We start from the raw sequence: 14,921 nt of genomic DNA, 5'->3' as shown, positions 1-14,921 counted from the left end.
ATCTTTTTGCAGGGGCAGCGAATAGCAGGGTGTTTTTTTGTTTAAATCTATTTTTACCCTGGAGCTGCTTCCTTTGCTGAAAAAAAATATATATTGAAGAATGGGGTGAAGAGGAAAGCATTGAAAATATTTCACTTTTCATGAACATGTTATAAATAAGCCCCGTCTGTACACTATAACAAAGATGAGAAATAATCATCGGAAATGCTTAGGAAATCATTCTCAAATCATGAACATGAAATTTGAAAGATTACTGAACACCAGCTCTGGGTCCCCCTCCTCTAAGGAGTATTAGCCGCTCATGGCGAGGGTGTCATGGATGCTAAGCCACTCATTGTCGCCCAGTATGTGTCAGCGGTCAAGTGCCTGACTAAAGAACTGCAATGGAGGTTAGTCAACACATATGACAGGTCCTTCACAGGACTGCTTCCCAGCAACAGAAGTAAGGTGTTGGTATTTGAGAGAAGTAGGAGTGAAGTGGTTAATATTAATTGTTTATACAGGGTGAAAGTTGAATGTCCAAAAGAATGTAATATTAAGCTGAATGGAAAAAGGATGTAGGAGGTGAATGAATTTCAGTATCTAGGTTTGATCCTGTGCAAACATGGAAGCATGGAAGGTGAGACCAGAGAAAGATCTGTACAGGGAGAAGAGTGATTGGGTCCCTGGAGAGTATGATGAAAGGACAGTTGACATGACAGTGAAAAGAGATTGTGTGATGGAATAATTGTGCCAATGATCCCTTATGCAAGTAAGACGTGGGCAGGAAATGAAAGCCAAAGATCCAGGATACAGGCAGTAGAAATATGATTCCTAAGAAGAGATTATGGGGGAAGGAGAATAGATGGTGAAAGTAACGAAAGTATATATAACAATTATAGTAGGTATGTCAAGTACAGACGAAGGTATGAAACGTGGAAAGATTGAGAGGGTTAAACGCAGTACCCTGAGATGGTTTGGCCATAAAAAGGATGCTGAGAGTGAAAAGATGAGGAGGACGTTCACCAGTAGGATTGCAAGAGGACGACCCCCAGTGAAATGGGAGGACTGAGTGCTGAAGTTTGTGAGAGAAAGGAGCGAGAGGAGTGTTAGAGGAAAAGTTGGAAAGTTTGTTTAGTCGGCGCAACATCTATGGTCGTATGCCGGAGAGAGACAGGAGGGGAAGGAATTAAAGAAGGGAACAGATCCCAGGAGACGGGACACAACTCCCAATTAATACTTGGTACTGATTCACTGCTGGGTGGATAGGGGCATAGAGTATTGGAAAAGCCAATACTCTCCATTATATACGCTGATATATAGTTTATTTTGTTTCATTATTTTCTTCTCCTTTTATTTATTTATTTATATATATATATATATATATATATATATATATATATATATATATATATATATATATATATATATATATATATCTATATATAAATAAATAAAATGAGAAGAAAATAATGAAACAAAATAAACTAGCAAAAAGATATATCCAGTGTATATAAGAGAGAGAGAGAGAGAGAGAGAGAGAGAGAGAGAGAGAGAGAGAGAGAGAGAGAGAGAGAGAGAGAGAGAGAGAGAGAGAGAGAGAGAGAGAGAGAGAGAGAGAGAGAGAGAGAGAGAGAGAGAGAGAGAGAGAGAGAGAGAGAGATTTACATAGATTTACATAGAAAATCAGACCACACAGACCCCATGGTCCAGACTTGGTGGTCTGTCCTTAAACCTAAGTGATTTTACATTAATCAGAAGACTCCAAAACGTTGCATTTCTACTCTAGTTGATATTAAGTTGAAGGAAGTGACGGCCGAGCTTATTTTTGAAGGAGTCAATCGTGTTACACTGGACCACTGATGGTGGGAGCTTATTCCATTCTCGCACTACAACGTTGGTGAACAAAAATTTGGTGCAGTCTGAATTTACTTGTCTACATCTGAGTTTTACGCCATTGTTCCTCGTGCGCAAAGTGTCATCGATCATAAACAATTTTGTTCTGTCTCCATTCGTGAAACCATTAAGTATTTTAAAACATTCGATCAGTTTTCCTCGGAGGCGACGTTTCTCAAGAGAGAACATGTTAAAGGTGGAAAGCCTTTCTTCGTAGGATTTGTTGCGCAAGGAAGGGATCATTTTTGTTGCCCGACGCTGAACACCTTCAAATTTAGCAATGTCCTTTGCATGGTGGGGAGACCAAAACTGTACCGCATATTCCAAGTGGGGTCTGACTAAACTGTTGTAGAGCGGGAGTATTACATCTTTATTCTTAAATAAAAAGTTTCTTATAATGAAGCCCAACATTCTGTTCGCTTTATTTGCTGCATCGATGCATTGCTGTGAGAATTTGAGGTTTGATGCGATTTTGACCCCCAAGTCCTTGACGCATTGAACGCTTTTGAGTTTAACGCCGCGCATTTCGTAATCGAACTTGTTATTCCTCGTTCCAACTTGAAGTACCTGGCACTTGTCTACGTTAAAGGGCATCTCCCATCTATCCGACCAAGCTGAAATTTTGTGCAACTCCTCTTGGAGGCTTTGCCTGTCTTCGTCAGTGAGAACCGAGTTACCAATCTTTGTGTCGTCTGCAAATTTACTAATGCAGTTATTGAGTCCAACATCCACGTCGTTGATGTAAATAATGAAGAGCACTGGGCCAAGAACCGAGCCCTGAGGGACGCCACTAGTGACCGGCGCCCACTCTGAGTTAAATCCGTCAATCACTACTCTTTGTTGTCTGTTGCTCAACCAATTCGCGATCCATTGGTTTACTTGACCGTCAATACCTATTTGCTTTAATTTGTAAAGTAATTTATGATGCGGGACTTTATCAAACGCTTTCTGGAAATCAAGATAGACTACGTCCAGTTATTTGGTTACGTCATAGAGAGAGAGAGAGAGAGAGAGAGAGAGATTTACATAGAAAATCAGACCACACAGACCCCATGGTCCAGACTAGGTGGTCTGTCCTTAAGCCTAAGTGATTCTACATTAATCAGAAGGCTCTAAAATGATGCATTTCAACTCTAGTTGATATTAAGTTGAAGGAAGTGACGGTCAAGCTTGTTTTTGAAGGAGTCAATCGTGTTACACTGGACCACTGACGGTGGGAGCTTATTCCATTCCCGCACTACAACGTTAGTGAAAAAAAATTTGGTGCAGTCTGAATTTACATTTGAGTTGTATGCCATTGTTCCTCGTACGCAAAGTGTCATCGATCATAAACAATGTTGATCTGTCTACATTTGTTAAACCATCAAGTATTTTAAAACATTCGATCACTTTTCCTCGGAGGCGTCGTTTCTCATGAGAGAACATGTTAAGGGTGGAAAGCCTCTCTCTTCGTAGGGTTTGTTGTGCAAGGAAGGGATCATTTTCGTTGCCCGACACTAACACCTAATTTAGCAATGTCCTTTGCATGGTGGGGAGACCAAAACTATAAAGCATTTTCCAAGTGGGGTCTGACTAAACTACTGTAGAGCGGAAGTATTACATCTTTATTCTCGAATAAGAAGTTTCTACGAAATTAGCTCTTTTGATGTTTGGCACCTTTAATTTATTTTCAATCACTGTTGTTCGAGCTCTAATGTCGATGAGCACTGATTTATGATCACAAGAACCTATCTAGGGTTACTATAACAAGGTCTAGTAAGTTATTTTGTCAAGTTGGTTCAGATACCATTTGGCTTAGGTAATTTTCTGAAAATTCGATCATTCTATGTGACTCCTTCTGTACCTGACAGTGTTACCCAGTCGATATGGGGGAGGTTAAAGTCTCCTAATATCAGTGGTGAGTCGCTGTTATTAACCCAAGAAAGCCCATATCATATTTTATCAAGTTTTCTTTGTCCAATTACAATATATATATTTGGTAATACAATTTTAAGTAACTTTTACGGAGAACTTTTTCTTCGATATATTTTACTTTTTGCACAAAAAGGGTGTCACCTAGAGGTAACATTGGGCAATGACACAACAAAGTCGTTGTTAAAAAAATTTAAAAAATTCTTTATATTCCAGATATTTTTTCTGTATTCATGTCAACATGTCTCCTTTCATTATTAAGTTATGTGTTTTTAGCATAATTCTATTAGAACATAAATAAATACATAACTCACATACAAAAGCATTTTATAGGAAAATATCATTATTCCATGAATAGTGGACAAATTGCAATGAAGAGCTTCCTTTTACTAAGTGCCGCAGACTCTTGTTTTGTATGAGAGCACACCAACTGTGAACACGGAGAACAGCTTTACATTTCCGACACCTGACTGGTTAGTGGTTAGGTCATGAAACTCAGCAACTCTGGCTTTCCTGCAGGGCACTTTTGTGCGTACACCATCATGGTCTTCCTTACCATCTAGTGTACTCTCCTCTCTACACCCCCACCACCTGGACATCTCGTTGACATCCCCAATTTGCCGACTCCCAGCAGATCTAAAGTGTCACAAGTGTGGAGATAGTGATGAATTTCAGAGAATATGTTCCTTCTAATAATTGCTTGAAACATATTAATTGTTCACATCCGGTTTTGATTCGCTAAAAATGCGAATGTACTTAGGTGTCAAGTACTCTCAACAACAGAACAGAAATGAACACCTTCATTTCTTTGTGAGTTATGTTTAGTACATGAATTTTTATTCAAAGAATATTTGTGGGAGATTTTGTTTCTTTTTTATATTATTATATTTTTTTTACATAGGAGCCTGTAGCACCGGTAGGCTATCTTGAGGGGCCTGGTGGTCGGCCCCAGCCCATCTTGGTGCAGGCAAGTGTTTATAGTGGCGCCATCTTTTCTTGGCTCATGCTCAACACAAGAGCTCATTCCTGAATGACTTGGACTTTTTTTCTATAGTGTGGGTTGATGGGTGGTCTTCATGACAGCATGGGAGTAGTCTTAAGCCACTTGGTGGTGACTGAAAATCCCAGGTGTTAGTGGCAGATTCGAAATAGCGTCGTTCAGAACGCTGTGCACGTGGGGCCCGCACGCTAACCACTCAGCCACAAGAAAATTTATCATAATTGAATTATAGATATTCAAAACACTTAACAGGTGTATCTAATTCTTCATTACAACCTCAAGTATTGTTGCAATCTCATGACGAGTCAAACTGAAACCAGAAAACAATGAACCACACTCAGTGGAAAAAAGACTGAATTGTTGAGTGTATGCCCAATGTCACCTCGAGGTGACAGTCGTGAGTTTCATGGAGATTACCTCATAGTAACAAATAATCATTGTGCTGTTACACTCACTAGGTTTTTCATTAAGCATTCAACTGTTGAGAAACGCAGATTACCAGAAGGGTGTATGTGAGTGAGATAGAGGGAGGGAATGCTAGAGGACGACCTCCAGTGAAATGGAGAGATAGGATGCAAGAGTATGTGAGGGAGAGGGGTGAAAAATCAGTGGGGAGCTTTGAGGAGGCAAGGATAGAGTCTGGATAGAGAAAGTTGGAAGCTCTTCTGCCATGGCCATCCTTTTCTGGGAGCTCCTAGGAGCAGGCGTCGATGAAATGATGATGATGATGTTTCCATTTATACTCAGTGCAATGAAAAGAGAACTTAATGACAGGAAATGTAGTAAAAATAATCAGTAGCTAAAACATTGGGAACTATGACAACACTGTTCAGCTGTGTGGGCAGGCAGACAGACAGACAAACAGACAGTTTACTGTCAACCATCACTGGTCGGCCACTCACGCGAGGAGGGAAAGTGTGCTGCTTTTTTTTGTAATTTTGTTAAGTTGTTACGCTCATTTCAATGCCGCATACATACAGCAACGTGGAATATGCAAACATGGTGTTCATTATACGAGCTCTGTTACGGCTAACGGGAGTGCCGTGGCTGCTTTATAATACTCAAGAGAATACCTAAACAGTAAGTCCTTCCTTCACACACACACACAAAACATTCCTCACAGGACACCCTGTATATGAATATAAATAGAATGAATGATTTTCAATTATATATTGATGGGCTGGGAAAAAAATACTCACCTATGAGTGATTACTGTAATTACACCTCAGTACAAGCTATATGCAGGTTAGTCAAACACAAAACTATGATAATTACCTGCTATCATTACATGTTCAAGATTTTTCTACACTTGTTACAAAAATGCTTAACATTACATGCAAACACAGCCATAAATTACAACAAGTTGACAGCTCAAACCATATGCAATGAAAATTACTTACTTATCAAAGTAAAGCATAATAAGCACATGAAGTATGAACATATAGTTAAATAAGAAAGGAACACCACATCACAACCGCACAACTGGTAATAGCTGTACACACCTGCCACAGTGCAACTGGCTCTGGAGGAATGGCCTCAGGTTGTTGTATGGAGTACGGCTCTTGAGCTTCTTCCCATTACTCACAGTCTCAAGGGCCACACGGTTTGAGGAGTCGATGTCAAGGACTCTGTTGAGTGTCAGTAGGTTACAGAAACCTAAATGACAAAAATGGAGCACACACAAAAATACAGTTCCTTTTAACATCAGTACTCACTTGTATGGACCAGTCCACTTCTGCTCCATTTTCCCACCCTTCCGAGTCTCATTGCGAAGGTTTCTTTTAAGAACCTTCATCCCTACACAGAAGTTGAAGGTCTTCACTCCTCTTGCTTTCCTGTTCCTGTACTCAGCCTTCTGCTTTTCTTGGGCTGCTTCAGCTCTCTGTTCCCGCTGCATAATAAAAGTAAAAGCATAAGCATTGATAGCACTATGATGACCGGATTGATTGTACTGAAATATAAATTTCCTTGTGCAAAAGATGCTTGTAATGTATGGTACAATATGGATGAAAGAATGATCCTATGTAGCAGGACTTGAATTGGAGTCAACGTCGAGTGTTTAATCTGGCCATATATCTGCAGTCATTACACTGAAATAGTTTGGAGACCGTATAAAGTCGGGCTAAAGCAGAGTCAGTCTAGCAATGAATGTACTATGCTGAAACATAAATTATAGCATCAATGTAAAAGTTATGGTATTTTTCTTCGGTACTATTGCCAGACTTAAGAACATTAGCATCAAGAAATATAACACATGACGTCTTCAGCCAGACCTTGGAGTACAGTTCTTCACGCCTCTGGTCCTGCTCATTGACACACTCCGCAATGTCCTCGGAAGAGGGCAGTTCAATAAGTTCTTCAGAGAACTGAAACAAAAAGAAACAGCAAAAGAAGATTACTTGAGAGGTACTAGACATATTCTTCAATTCTTGTGAGATATACACTTTTCTTCCAGAATTTGCACATTACATATGAATCTACTTTCTACTTACCTATGGTGTGGTACTCCTTCCCTCTGTTTGTGCAGAAGCCTCAGGAGCAAATGTATTTTCTTCCTAAAAAGAATTATTTCAATAAATTGAACTGGAATTACGGTCATTAGGCACAAGAACAACTTTTCATATTTTTTTGGCTTGTGATCACTTCATATTTTAATGGAACCAATAGGAGATGATTTCTTCTATTAATTCAAACACTGGTGGTTACCTGGTGAAGTGGCCGGTGCTCACGAGCAAACATCAACTGGAAAGGTGTGAACCCGGTGGTCCGCTGCTTTTGGGTGCGGATGCTATAGGCGACTTCATCCAGGAAGTTTGGCCAGATAGTCTTGGTCGCGTTGCAGAGCTTGGAAAGCCTGGTCTCCAGAGTCTGGTTAATTCTCTCTGCCAGTCCATTAGTCTGCGGATGGTAGGCAGACGTGATACTCCTCAGGATCCCGTAGAACTTGCAGAGTTCGTCGTTGATCTGTGGGGAATGAAGAGGTCACAGCAGCAGCAGTAATACAACAGATGTTATAATAGTATCAGTTGTTTGCAGTGTTAATAATACCTGAGGTTTGTTCAGCATCTTAGAGCTAACGAAGCATTAGATGATGTAAATGTCCTCCTCTGACGACTGTATTGGTAATAATGCACCTCTCAGGCATACCTGAATATAACATTACATCCTGATGACCATTCCAAGAATTAAAACAGAAATAACAGTAACATAAAGACTTACCGAGGAACAAAACTCACGTCCCTGATCAGTCAGGATCCTTGCAGGCTTGCCCCACCTAAGGAAAGCAAATGTCATTACACATGAAAAAAAAAAAAAATTGCAACTTTTGTATCACATTCTTATATTATGCCTAAACATAATCAATTGATGGTAATGACAATGTCTGGTATGATTATATTTCATAATTAGTGCAAACAATATGGCAAGGCAAAGAACTTTTATACAAGAACTAAAGTGAACTTTTAATTGAAATAGATTTGATGAAATAAAACAGTTGTGAGAAGCAACAAACAGAGAAATATATGGCACGACTGCACGGACTTTTACATGCATTGATGAGAAAACATGCTGCAACCTCAAAACAACTGTGGTAATACATGATTAAAGAAATAATGATTACCAGTAGCAAACTCATTAGTTTGGACTCATTCCGTTTCACTAATATTCAAAATAGGGAAAATATCGTGGATGGATTGTATGACAGAATTTTTTTTAAATGATCCTACCAATGATGAATATGTTTTGTTTATTACATCAGATTGTTGAATGTTCGCATCTTTTTTTGAAGGCAAAAAATCTGTCACGGTGATGATGAGGTAAACTTCAAAGGAAAACAATGAAAACTGAATTAATCTTTACATCAGGATACTTTTTTCTAAGATGGAATGTTTAGCATCCAAACTGACTATTTGAAATTACATTCATAAGTAGTGATGACATGGCAGTAAATAATTCATCCAAGTGCGGAAACTAATGATAAAAATTTACCTGTGGATAAAGGAGCGTATGCACCTGGACACCCCATAAGCTGTCTTATCTCTAAGTGGGAAGAAGTCGACAAACTTTGTGTAGAAGTCGACAAACGTGCAAATGTACCTGTAGCCTTCATCACTAACAGCCATTGGACCTGGATAGTTTAATAAAGCAGGAAGCAAAAAATACATCATGCAAAGCCATCAAAACCCAACATAACCAATTACATTAGCTTGTGCAGACACTAGGTAAAGCTAGATAAATCACCCATGCTAGATCAAATTATTCAGGCAAAGAGAAAGTGCATTATAACCCAGAAGAGAGAGAGAGAGAGAGAGAGAGAGAGAGAGAGAGAGAGAGAGAGAGAGAGAGAGAGAGAGAGAGAGAGAGAGAGAGAGAGAGAGAGAGAGAGAGAGAGAGAGAGAGAGAGAGAGAGAGAGAGAGAGAGAATTATTGTGTTTCATGAACAACAATGAGAGCTAACTATCATGCATTAGAAAGCATTGTTCTTCTCATATTTACAATTATCATAAAGTAAACCCAAAAGAGTAAGACGGCTGGCATTTGAGGTAACTCACATATGTACAAAGTTTTAAGCAAGGAATTTGACAGAGTTAAAAAAAGGCAGATGGTTCCTGAGAGATTGATTAAATTGGTAAGACATTGTATGAAAACTAAGAGAGGTTTCATACAATGTGAAGGCTCCACTTGGAATGTTATAGGAGTTTAGCATCAGATGGAGAAGAACAACCTATATAGAGAGATACAGATGAGAGTTGCAACCAAAACCAGGCATTCCAAAAGCACAACCCAGAAAAGGCCCACAAGACATCAAAATGGTATCTGACCTGTCTCGTGACCTACAACAGTAACTATACTTGGACAAAAGCATGTATATAGGTATGCATGCATATATGTGTGTGCAAGGGAGTTCTACAATTATGCTAGGGATAAGTTTTTGAAGGGATCATGCAAATTTAAGCTTGAGCAGAGATAGTGCGATTTCAGCTTCAAAATCTAACTTTGAATCACTCATTTGTTGTATTTTTGTGTATGAGAAATGTGAGCCTAATAAGAACATAAGAACGTTGGAATCTGCAGGAGGCCGGTAGGCCTATACAAGGCAGTTCCTTTGAGCCTAAGCTCCCGTGTATCTAACCCCACCTAGTATCGCTGTCCATGAATTTATCTAATCTGTTTTTGAATGTGACTATTGTATTGGCACTCACCACATGACTGCTAAGCCTATTCCACTCATCCACAACCCTGTTGGTAAACCAATTTTTGCCTATGTCCCTGTTAAATCTGAATTTATCCAGTTTTAACCCATTATTTCGTGTCCTACCCGGTTCTCTTACCAACAAAACCTTATGAATGTTAAAATAACTAACAGTTTTCCCTTGTGCTATTATAAATTCGCGAGAAGACAAATTCAAAGAGTTAGGAATTCTGTGTCTGTGTGAGAGTGAGTGTGTGTGAGAGTGAGTGTTGGAATATATGTACATTTGATTTCTGAACTTTTTTGCTTACCTAATACTTGTACCATTTTTAAAAGAAACCCCAAGACAAACCACCCGATAACACTTTTCACATAACTGATCCTCACCGACCAAGTTGACTCCTATAAGTTCCAACGGCTCCTTCACCTTTATGGGACGCATCTCTGGGGCCTTTGTCTTCATTGGCGTGTAGTGCTGGCACTTACTACATGTTTCAATCTAGAAAACAAATGTGAAAACTGAGAAAATTGCTTGAGGATTCAGCAAAACAATTCTGGAGAGTATTGAATTAGCTAACAATCATTTTAACTGTATCAACTTTCTGTAAAGATGCACTACTTGTGATCAGGTACTTTATGCAATACCAAAACAATATTTACATACACAATGTTTGATGTCCTGGGTCATGTTTCACCAATAGTAAACTGGGGAGACATTCTGACAAGTGGTAACCCAGCCGCTATGCCCTGCAGTGGGACTGCTGTGATGATGATATAACACAGCAGCAACCTCCTCAAATGACCTCACCACGAGCTTCCGAGGCTTCCCATCATGGTCCACTCTGTACAGCTTCTGATCTGTTTATAAATGCATAATAATCACAGTATGAGAAATGCAAGTGAAGCTTCCGTACAAGGCCACTCCACGACAATGACCTCAGATTTTAAACCACAGCTGCAACTTGCTTTGGCACTCATCTTTGCTTCCATGAACCCTGCACCTGTGCTAGAGAGAGCCTGTCACTCAAAGTTGTATTAAATTTAACTCCTTCAGGTGGTTGGGACACAACCTCTGACAATGAGCTGGTCCTTAGCACTAATAAGCAGTGGGTAGGGACACTGGCATAAAAGCAGCAACCTATATCTTTCCTACCTTACTATAGAATGGATATCAAAATGTTAGAATCGGTGCAGAGGAGGATGACTAAGATGATTCAGGGGTTGAGAAACTTGCCATACGAGGAAAGACTCAAACATTTAAACTTGCATTCTCTAGAAAGGCGAAGGGTGCGTGGAGACATGATCGAGGTTTATAAATGGATGAAGGGCTTTAATAAGGGGGATATTCATAAGGTTTTGTTGGTAAGAGAAACGGGCAGGACACGAAGTAATGGGTTGAAACTGGATAAATTCAGATTCAACAGGGATATAGGCAAATATTGGTTTACTAACAGAGTGGTGGATGAGTGGAATAGGCTTAGCAGTCGTGGTGAGTGCCAATACAATTGTCACATTCAAAAATAGATTAGATAAATTCATGGACAGCGATATTAGGTGGGGTTAGATACACGGGAGGTTAGGTTCAAAGGAGCTGCCATGTATAGGCGTACCGGCCTCTTGCAGACTCCTACGTTCTTATGTATATAAGGATGAATAGTGGGATCTCTTTATTTCTAATCAGTATACCATAGCATATCTTATACTACAGCCATGGCCATGAAATCAATCCCTTCTCCCTTTCCTCTACTAATCACATTATCAAAATAAATCATCATAAGCTGATGAGAGAAAATCATGAACACAAAATGCCGCAAAAGTGTACATTCTTCAACACATAGCCACTTTAATCAATTTCAAATCTTGGCCTCTGTTTATTGCAGATAGCATCAAACAGACTTTCAAACTGATAATCAATCAAAAACAATCACTAACCCTGTTCATCCCACTGGAATTGGCGTGCCCATCGCAATACTTTCTGCTGCTCAGCACCCTTAAGTCCAGAGGCATGCCTTCTGGTCCTCAAGTAGATGATGAGTCGCTCATACATGATGTTGTCCTCAGCAAACCTTTGTCTGCAGGCCAACTCATACTCCTCAACAGTACAGTTGGACCTGATGATGAATTTTAATTATCAATATTATGCTTCACTGCAACCAGTCAAGTAAAGTTGCATGTCAACTTGACAGACACTGAGAAAATAATGACATGTGGTAGGGTATGTCTTTTCTGAAACTATACATAGTAATAAAAACACTTTCAGATATACTGTATAATATATACATACATATATACAATAATATAATATAATAAATATAACATATACAATATGTAGAAGCACAAGCAGTAGAAAACCAAGCGATGAACAGATGCTGAAACTAGTAAAGCTTGCCAGTGAACTAAACACTAATCATATCCTTGTAACGGCTGATTTAATTTTCCAGGTAGCTATAAATTGGCTGGATGTGATACTGTTAGAGGCAATGATGAGTACTCCATTTAAATTTCTGGAATGTCTTGGAGGCTGTTTCCTTATTCAATATGTGCATATCCCTTAAAGATTTAGAGGAAGTCAGAGTTCCACCCTTGATTTGATAATCACTTCAATGGAAAATGTGAGCACTTTAAAAAGTGTAAAGTCTATAAGGTAAAAGTGACCATGTTGTATTAAATTGCGACTATATTTGCTACAGTGATGAGAAAAGGGACACAACCGATGAGCCCATTGGTTTTCCAAAATATATTTCCGTTTGGATTTCTGCAGCCGAGTCTCACTTAAAGCTGTTAGATAGTGTTCAACCAGATTAAATTTCTTCTTCTGAATCTTGAGATTAATCTTCGGCATCGTCGCCTGGTGGGATAATTATCTTATTTTTTCAAAATTATGTTTAATATCGACCAACCATTACATCGTCGCTTGCCTGCCCGATGTAATACATTACAATATTCCTGGTGTTTCATCCCAGCGACCGTCAAATTATGGGATACACTTACTAATGTGATTATTAATTCTAGTAATTGTGAAACATTTAAAGAACATGTGAATGGCTTTCTTCTCTCTTAGCTCGCTACCTACTAGATTTTTCTCCATCTTCCTATTCTTTGCTTTCTCCTTCATTCTGTATTTTCCGATATCGGTGAAGTGTCGCCCGCTGGGCCTTTTGGCTTATAGCATTTGTGCTTTCCGGCAGGTCACTTTCACTGATTCATATAATAATAATAATATTTTTTGAAAAGAGAGATTGTGAAAAAAATTACAAATTTGATAAATGAAACAGACTGGTGACAGGAGCTTGATGGAGGGTTATTGGATGAAATGTAAGAGAAATATAAAAATAAAATGCATAAATTCTATGAAAAATGTATAGCAGTGGCAAAAGCAGGACAAGACAGAAATAAAAAGCCACCATGAATGAATGCGAGAGCCACTAGAGCCAAGACAAAGAAGTATTTTGCATGGAAAGTAATATTAGTAATATTAGTACTCCAAACTTTCCCACGCAAGAACATCATTTGTTACACTACACAGAGCAGATTATGTAAAATATAACTTCCTATAGGCAGACTGCTTATCAGGTAAGCCATGGATAGTCGATAAATATCCCAAAAATTGAACTAAAACTACATTCTCCACTATCTTAGACAAAAATGAAAGGTTAGAGACAGGTCTATATGAGGATCAAGTTTACTTTTCAAGGTGGGCCTGACAATTCCCAGCTTTTCACTCTGAGGAAAACACAATGCTGGATACTTGAATTTATAATGCATAAAATAAATTTTAAGAGCTCATAGAAGCCTCTCTCACTAGCTATATCAGATAGGGGCATCGGATCGTTCACACAGTACGTTACCTTAATAGTTTTCATTAAGTCACGTAACTTCTCAATATTAATATCATGAAAAGATGACAAGCCAACATAGGGATATCAGGCAAATAATTTGATTTCATCACCAAGCCTCCCTGAAAGTTACCAACAATTTTTTAAATCTTTTCATCGAAGAAGTTTATAAATCTATTAGCTAGATCAGCATCAGTATAGCCATCTGGAAGCCTTCTAGTGTTACTCCTATTACCCGTTAGCGTGTTTAAGATTGAATACAGCCGTTTAGTGTCTGAACCAGCTTCAATAATCTTCTCTCTATAATAAGTACACTTTCTTTGTCTAATTAATATATTCACAGTATTCCAAGCACTAACATAACCACTGCGGGAATCTTCCGTACGCAAACTACGCCACATCTTTTCCTTAAGTTTTCTAGTTTTGATGGCATTCTTAATCTCGGTATTAAACCAGGGTGTGTTTTCCCTCACTTTAATGTCTTTAGTGACTACTGGACACATGTTGTTATATTCAGTCTGTAGTACAGTATTATAAAGGTGAACCAGACAAACTAGACAACCATCCATTGTCACATTGTTGCTGTGCTCATGGGGACAACTTTTCTGGATTTCAGTTGTTAATTTGTTAAGTACATTATCAACTAATGCTTCAGGGCCATAGCTACTCTTAAGTCTAAAAGTGATAGTTTTCTTCATTTTCAAGTCTCTACTCACATCCACAATATATGTAATTAACTTATGATAAGGAGATATAGTAATCTCTGGCTCAATATCTAACTGATTGACGCTAACACCCATGGGATCACAAAGCACAAGGTCAAGCATGTGGCCAGAGCGAGAGGTTACATCGTTTACTTTATTTATACAATATAAAGAATCTGGCGAGAGCATCGTTTACTTTATTTATACAATATAAAGAATCTAACAGCAATAAAATCACTCCTACACTGATTATGTACATCATCCATCCAAATATTAAAATCCCAGAAATAAACATTTTACCATGTGAATGATCAAAGCTCTCCAGATACTCAGTAAATTCCTCAAAAAAACAGCTGACAATTTGTATTTGGTGGTCGATAAATGACAACAAAAGTTAGCCTCTG

At 38.7% G+C, this 14,921-nt stretch overlaps 1 long non-coding RNA gene across 1 annotated transcript; it reads right to left on the bottom strand.

The window, feature by feature from the left end:
- Window positions 1-7,543: 7,543 nt before the first annotated feature.
- LOC126990936 (uncharacterized) lies at window positions 7,544-10,475 on the bottom strand. The gene is made up of 3 exons (XR_007744931.1): window positions 10,365-10,475; window positions 8,006-8,060; window positions 7,544-7,750 (listed from the first exon to the last, which is right to left on the bottom strand). It is a non-coding gene; the product is annotated as an uncharacterized LOC126990936 (long non-coding RNA).
- Between the last annotated feature and the right edge of the window lie 4,446 nt (window positions 10,476-14,921).

Source organism: Eriocheir sinensis, unplaced genomic scaffold (genome assembly GCF_024679095.1).
Source record: "Eriocheir sinensis breed Jianghai 21 unplaced genomic scaffold, ASM2467909v1 Scaffold226, whole genome shotgun sequence".
NCBI lineage: Eukaryota > Metazoa > Arthropoda > Malacostraca > Decapoda > Varunidae > Eriocheir > Eriocheir sinensis.
Note: the sequence above shows the minus strand (reverse complement) of the source record. Positions and strands in the feature narration are given on the sequence as shown.